The sequence below is a fragment of the Leuciscus leuciscus genome (genome assembly GCF_965113295.1).
Source record: "Leuciscus leuciscus genome assembly, contig: SUPER_11_unloc_1, whole genome shotgun sequence".
In the NCBI taxonomy this organism is placed as follows: Eukaryota; Metazoa; Chordata; class Actinopteri; order Cypriniformes; family Leuciscidae; genus Leuciscus; species Leuciscus leuciscus.
Genome location: NW_028118546.1, coordinates 60,145 through 67,735, shown reverse-complemented (window position 1 = coordinate 67,735; position 7,591 = coordinate 60,145). Strand labels below are relative to the sequence as shown.

General features: G+C 38.0%; 1 long non-coding RNA gene across 2 annotated transcripts; it reads right to left on the bottom strand.

Moving 5' to 3' along the window:
• Window positions 1-902: 902 nt before the first annotated feature.
• Window positions 903-4,853, bottom strand: LOC309510069. Of its 2 annotated transcripts, XR_014210189.1 has the most exons (8): window positions 4,745-4,853; window positions 3,907-3,990; window positions 3,768-3,821; window positions 3,199-3,285; window positions 2,208-2,246; window positions 1,993-2,053; window positions 1,731-1,828; window positions 904-1,644 (listed from the first exon to the last, which is right to left on the bottom strand). It is a non-coding gene; the product is annotated as an uncharacterized lncRNA (long non-coding RNA). The 2 variants fall into 2 exon arrangements; XR_014210190.1 differs by lacking the exon at window positions 4,745-4,853 and having other exon boundaries at window positions 903-1,644; window positions 3,907-4,090.
• Between the last annotated feature and the right edge of the window lie 2,738 nt (window positions 4,854-7,591).

The window sequence follows — 7,591 nt, the reverse complement described above, 5'->3', positions numbered from 1 at the left end:
AATCCCATGTTGAGATCCTAATGGGTTTGCCGTTTCGAAATCATCGTAGTAAATTTGGATCTGAAGGGCATTGCTATGGATGGAGTACAAAGGATGGTTTTTGTAATACTGTCCGTCACACAAATCTCGATACGTGTCACTTTGCCGTTTCTCTTGAATAAGATTACACACCTCATTATTCCTAAAAATGAATTCAAGAGTCTTCAGAAGAGGGATATATATGAAAGTGTCATTAACTGGAATCTGTTCATACATTCCAGAGATCTTATTCTTTCTTGTATCGTATCTGACACCTAAGTGTATTTCAGCAGGTTCAACAACCCCCCATTTCTCACTGAAATATTTTCTCCATTTTGTATCGGTATTAAAATCGGAGAATGGATTATGAAAACTATTAAAAACATCTTCAACTGAACTTCTACTTGTGCTGTCAACAGGCACAACATTTAAAATGTTTTCCCTTAAACTTGTATGGAAATCAGTGACAAAATCCTCCATGCTTTCAACAACTGACATAATAACACTGTTTGCAACACCGTTACCCTGCAATTTCACTGCATGAAAATTGGGATTTCCGACCCCGTAAACGGCCGTAAATCTCCCTAATTTTCGGCAGTTAACGACAATTTACTGCCTGTGAACGTCGCGTTCGTCTGTGCCGAATATTGTCGGAAACGAACCATGACGTATGCAGAGCGCTCGCGCTGGAGGTGTGAATGGCTCTAATTACCATATGAATAGCAGCTCCCGCCAGAGAAAGGCTTGAATTTCCTCACTCACTATTGGTTGAACCCACGTGGTTTAAACAAGAAAAATCGTGATTGGTTGGCAGATCTGTTACTATTGGTCACCCTCGCTCATTATAATATTCATATAAATAATATATAATTTTTTTATATTCATAAATTCAAAAAATTATATTTATATAAATTATGATATATAAATTATTTTTTTATATTCATAATATGCTATTCTGTGGTATATTCATGTCATTGTTAACCTATGGACTACACTATTATTACCATCAAGGACATGAATTTATAAAGGAAAGGAAAATTTGCCAGGGACATGCTGTTTATACAAAGAAAGAGCTTTATTAGCACAAACACAAAACAATATACACCTATGTACAAAGCATAGATCATCTGCACACACAACAAATTGGAAGCTCAGTGTCTGTTTTCATCTTCGGAGCTGTAGGTGACTAGCGGCGTTCTCTCTGAATTTGATCCACTTTGAAAACGTCTGTGGTGCGTTGCCCTGTATTTAGGAGTCGCCTCTAATCTCGACTGCAGCGTAGCACAGAGCTCTGTGAGCTCCTGGCTGGTGGTTGAACTTCATCGGACATCAGATCTATGGTGGCGCACTTCCAAATGCCCACGTCATCCTCACCTAGCACACCGTCTCGCTTCTAGCAGCTGTAAAAACAACCAATACAGACAATCAGTACTGTGATGCACTGTGTATGGACACAAAACATCTATTAATGCATGTGAAAAATAGTCACATTGACTAAAAATCTTGCCCTCTTTCTTCTCGCTCGACTCCGAGCTGAACTCTTCACAGCTTCGGCCTGCAATGCCAGATCTGGTTGTTTGTACCTGAAGCTCCTGCGTACTGTCTCGTAGTACGTCTTACAGGCAGCTGGAAAACAATTAAATGAGAGTGATATGAATAAAAACAACGCAAGTCACAGTAAAATGAAACTAGGAGAAAATAGTAAAAGTTACTTATAATGTCGTCATGATCAGCGTCATGAAAATCTGGACTTGCAGACATAGCTCTGAGTAAATGTGAGGTTACGCCCTCGTTATGAGGCGAGGTTACTCTGTGAAAACAAAATGTATGATTAAGATCGGTATCTATAACGGATCTATTTTCTTATACAAGAGAATGAAAGCATATTCTTTGAATCTTACCTTTAAAATGTTTGTAAGTTTTTATGAAAGTAAAAAAATAAAAGAATGTAAGATTCTTTTTTATTTTTTTTACCTTGCTCCAGTTCGTAGCGCCCACAATTTGTCTCAGAGTTGTGAAGATGGCATACTGCTTCCTGTAAATTACAGGATTATTTACAATTATTAAACAAATATTAGCCATCACTCCCATGACCTCTTGCTTTATGATGAAATCATGAAAAACAGAATATTCTTACATTTCACAAGGCCTGACAAAATACAAAAGTGACCGATGAGATAAATACTTACTGGGTGTCAACAGGTCTTTGCTCAGAGGAGCGCTAGCATCTTAAGGGCGAAAAAACAAAGAATATTAAAAAATGTACAATTATTGAAATCAAACAAAAAGGTAAGAATTGCCACACTCTGCTCTTCTAAGCAAGACTGTCTGAAACATGTCATTAAGCCAATAAAATAAACTATTACCAAACTTGATTCTCAAGCAGTAAGTAAAGACCAATTTATAGTTATGCGTCGACCTCCCGCTGTAGCTACAGAGTAGGCTGTGTACATAGCGTACCCCTTTAGCACACCCTGACGTGCACCTCTCCCAAAATGTAACAATGCGTACATTTTACGTGGACGGCAATGTGATTGGTCTAGAACGCCTCCCTCGGGTTTCACAGGCTTCTTTCTGCATGTGTAATTGTGCGTCAACAGGGACAACAATGCAGAAGTATAAATGAAACAGTGTAGCCTATAGCGTAGAGGCTCGGGCTTCGGTCTGACGCAAAAGTATAAATCAGCCTTAAAGGATTAGTTCACCTCAAAATGAACATTTCCTGATAATTTACTCACACTGAGTGACAAGATATTCATGTCTGTCTTTCCTCAGTGGAAAAGAAATTAAGTTTAAGGAAAACATTTCCATATTTTTAATGGCATATACTCTAATGGCAACCAAAGATCTCAATGTACCAAGACGGTTCAAATGTCCGTCTCAATGCAGCTCCGTCTCTACACAATCCCAGTCGAGAAATCAGGTTCTTATCTAGCAAAACCATCTGTCATTTTCTAAAATTATATATACACATTTATGTATTTTTTTAAAAATTGTTTGTCTTGTGCTAGTCTGCTGGCATTACAGACATTTGAACCTTCTTTGAACATTGGGATTGTTGGTTGCCATTAAAGTCCAATCTCTGTAGAAAAATACTGAAATGTTATTCCTCAAAACTAAATTTATTTTCCACTGAAAAAAGAAATAAAGGTTGGGGCAACAGATAAAGTGAATACTCACTGGAAATTTCCTTGCGCTGAAATCTGGCTGCACATTTCTCCGGGTCAGAGAAGGCTTCCACAAGACATTCAAAGTTTGACTTAGAGTCTGAAACACATGAGTCAGCCAGTAAGTACGGTCATGTTGCCTATACTAAATTAATAATGAAATACTGGAGTCATTACTACGCTTAATTAAGAGTGAGAAGAACCTACTCATCTTGAATGGACAAAAAAAGCAAATGTTTTAGTTTCATCTTTCCATAGAACGTTTGAAAAGTAACTGACACTACTGGAACTTCAAACGGGCAGAGGAACGACCAGACTCTGACCATAGAACGCTGCCCGTTTGAAGGTCCAGTAGTGTCAGTTACTTTTCAAACGTTCTATGGAAAGATGAAACTAAAACATTCGCTTTTTTGTCCATTCAAGATGAGTAGGTTCTCACTCTTAATTAAGCGGCTTAAATAACTCTGACCAGCACTGTATATATTTAAAATAGATTATTCACAAGCAGTAAAAAACTACTTGTCTTGAATGGAGTGTGACTTTGTGCAGAGCAATGTTTTGTGCATGGGGGAAAGTACTTACCAGGAGTGGACATTTCACTGCCAGGACGCTCCACTTGGCTAGACATGGCACAATCTTTATTAGATAAAACACATGAATAAGCCTGTGACTTATGTTGTACACAACACAATATTATGTTTAAGTTGTCATCAGTACTCACCAGTATTGTGCAACATGCTGGTGTCCTCAATGGGCTGCAGCTTCCTTCGTACATTATTGAAGGGGGTAACGTTATATCTTGACGCTTATACAGAGGTAATGTAAAATAAAATATATAAAGTTAAAGAATTTAATTTTTAAACTGCAATTATAAATTAAGAGAAAACGATTACCCCTGATAGTCTCATCCGAATCCAATAATACTGCAAAATAAAAATCATTTGTATAAAATTTCAGGCTCAATTTGTATCAACCGATTTTATATTTCAAATGTATAAAATATCTAAAAATGAGAATACCATTTCTAACAGAACCCTCCGATTTTTTAAATATTTTTTTTAGTGTGCTTCCTCGTACCGTTAAGTTAACGTTAGATCTAATCACCTCATCGTCCTTCTCCTCTGCCTGGTAACGTTGTTACGTTAGGTGTCACATTCACGACGCACATTTATAAATTAGACAATTCACCTTTAAACCCACCTTGCATCATCTGTGAACCCCGTAGCAAGCTGCTATATGGACAAGCTAACTTAGTTAGCAAAGAGCTAAGTTAGCCAGTCAGACTCAGAACTCTATGCCATGCTGCTATCGGTTTACGTGCAGTTTAGTATCCCAAATTGACATATTCTCTCGTGTACAGCTAAAATAACATGGAAACTGAACATGAACCATGAGCAGCAAGCTAACTAAAAAAAAAAAAAAAAAAAGCGCCAAAAGCTAACGAGAAGTTGTTTACACAGAGAGTGCGCGCGCGCGACCGGCTCTCTCTCTCTCTGGTCGTTCTTTTAGTTAAAACATGCGCCCTGTCACAAACGCAGCCGTTCATCTACATTACTCACCGATCAAATAAGACTTTGGCGGGCGCTAAAACAAGTTCAATGCAGGAAAATTCATGCGTGAGTTTCCATTAGACTCGCACGGTAGCCAGGCAAATGGCGAGCTCAGCTAGCTGTTGTTGACGCTGTGTGTGTGCTTCAAGATTATGACGCAAGTGCTAAGATTCCGATTGGCCAAGAGAAAAAGTGCTAAGATTCCGATTGGCCCAGAGAAATGTAAATTATAAGATTTATCCAATAATGTTTCGCAATTCTAGCCTGAATGGCAGTTTACTGTGAGAAACAATACAGAAAATACAGGAATATATAATTGTTTGTGTTTTGTTAGCTTAAGTTTCAGTGTGGATTGTTTGTGTAACCTTTAGACATCAATGAAGATAATTTAATATTTTGTCTAAATCATGCAGAAAACCATCTATCTTTGGATAAAAGCGTCTGACAAATGGATAAATGTAAAATAATATATATTGCCACTGTACACTGTAAGTCCAGATGTTCCTTCATGAACAACAGCCTTTTAAAGTGGATTTTAATGTGGTTATTCAATTTGTCCCATTTTGTCTGTTTAATAATACTGCTATCACAAAAAGGGCAGTGGAAATTTCTGCAACATGTTGTGCATTGCTCCAAAAGTGGTAGCGCTATTCAAACTCCACTGGCTACCTGTCACATTCAGGATTGATTGTAAAATTTTACTATTTGTGTATAATGCTCTTAACAAACCGGCCCCCCAATATCTGACCAATCTCCTCTGCCCGTACACTCCATCTCGTACTTTAAGATCCAGTGATCACTGTCTTCTTATCGTGCCCAGATCCAGACTTAAAAAACGAGGCGACTGCACTTTTGCGACTGCAGGCCCAAAACTTTGGAACAGTCTACCCCTCTATATCAGACTAGCTCCCTCAATTTCCATCTTCAAAACATCCTTGAAAACTTATTTATTTTCTCTTGCTTTTAATACCCCTTGACTATGATACAACTATTGCCTTTTTTTATTTTTTTTAAATTTTTTATTGTCCTGTTTCTGCCCTGCATTTTATCTATTGCCCCTGCTACCCTCATTTGCATTTGTAAAGCTCACAGCAGTCTCATTTACATGTTAAAGCATTAGAGGGAGGGGGGTCACGGGGCAAGCAAGTCCCACGTCAATTTCCGACAATTTCCGACAGTTTGCAGTGTTGCCTGTAAATTGCCGTTTGCAGTCGTAAACCTGAACTTCCACGACAATCTACAGCGCCGGTAACTGTCGAAAATCCCACTTTTCATGCAGTGTTTAGCTATTATGGATGCACACATTTCTTTGGAACAATCCCTTGAAACAGAAGAACATTCATGCAAACTTGCATCATTATCTGAACTTTGCTCTGTGTTAGACACAACAAGTGATGCTGCTTCACCGGGATTTGGAGCTTGTTGATTTTGTAGTGATACATTCTCACTGTTTGATGCTACACCACTAAAATGAAATCTAGTTAAATGTTTTTTAAAACCTGCATAACTTTTAAATTGCAAGCAACAACCATCCTGAGCACAAACCAGCTCAAATTTCTTGCCAGGATACAAACCATGTACAAGTTTAAGGTGCCGAATTAATTTTACTGTTGTAGCAAGCAGCGTTTTACAGATGTAGCATCTAAACATCATTCAATAACTTCGCTCTGAGCTCCTTTACCCTTGGGCTCTCACTTGTGGTGCCAACATCAATTCCGTAGATTGTAGTCTGGAGAAAAGTGTACATATTTTTGAGTGGAAGATCATAACTGATGCTGAAAACAAAATGGACCTTGAAGAGTTCATCAATGGCTGCAAGTGAAGAGGATTCTTGACAGCGGATGAGCTTTTTATCAACCACAATGAAGAACTGACTGATAGTTTCCTTGCTGCTCCCTGTGGCAAGAATGTATGGTTGACTATTCTCTTCCGCCTCAAGATGTTCCTGTATACTCCGGCATGCCTGAATGAAGAAAACAAACAAACAAAAACACAAATTTGATTAATAGTAATGACAAACAAGTGCAGGTTTATCAGTTAGTAGGGGTGTGACGAGACACTCACTCCACGAGACGAGACGAGACACGAGATTGGGTTCACGAGAACGAGACAAGACGAGATTTTTACACAATTTTTAAGAAATCCTCAATGATGAAATATATGAATGGAAAATAGTCTTTTATTCAACTGAAAATCACAAAATGCAAAACAATTTAGGTGCATTTTGAAATCAACTTGTAATGAATGTTATTTTACTTCTATTTTAATTAATTCTATGCAGTAAAGGACATGCAAACACTGCAAAATGTTTTGCTATAAACTCTACCGTCTGGCTTCTCCCCTGTACGATTTCACATGAGAACTCTAACTCCTTTCCACAAATCGAACATAAAAAAAAAAACAGTATAAATAAAATAAATATAAATAACTGAAATAACACTTTAAATGCAAACCGTAAGTGTGTATCCATAATCAAAGTACTGCTTTCTCAAAACTACAAGTTCAAACAGAAACACATTTTTTTCTTCAAGCATGAAAAAGAGATAAATGAACTACACAGAACAGCCTAAGATTATGGTAATGTTCTTTTTCAAGAATATAAGCATGTCGACGATTTCTGGCAGCAGTTGAGACCTTTGGGCAGGGCTGCACGATATGAGGAAAAGCTGCGATGTGCGATAACGTACTCGGTTACTAACGTAACCTCGGTTCTCTCTAGAAGAGGGAACGAGTACTGCGTAAGATATCTTACGCTAGGGGAAATCCTTTTTCCGCGAGATATTGAAGCCAAAAATTATCCTTAATTTTGTAATAATGCAAAACGCGTTGCGGCAGCATGCAGACATAGGCGAGACA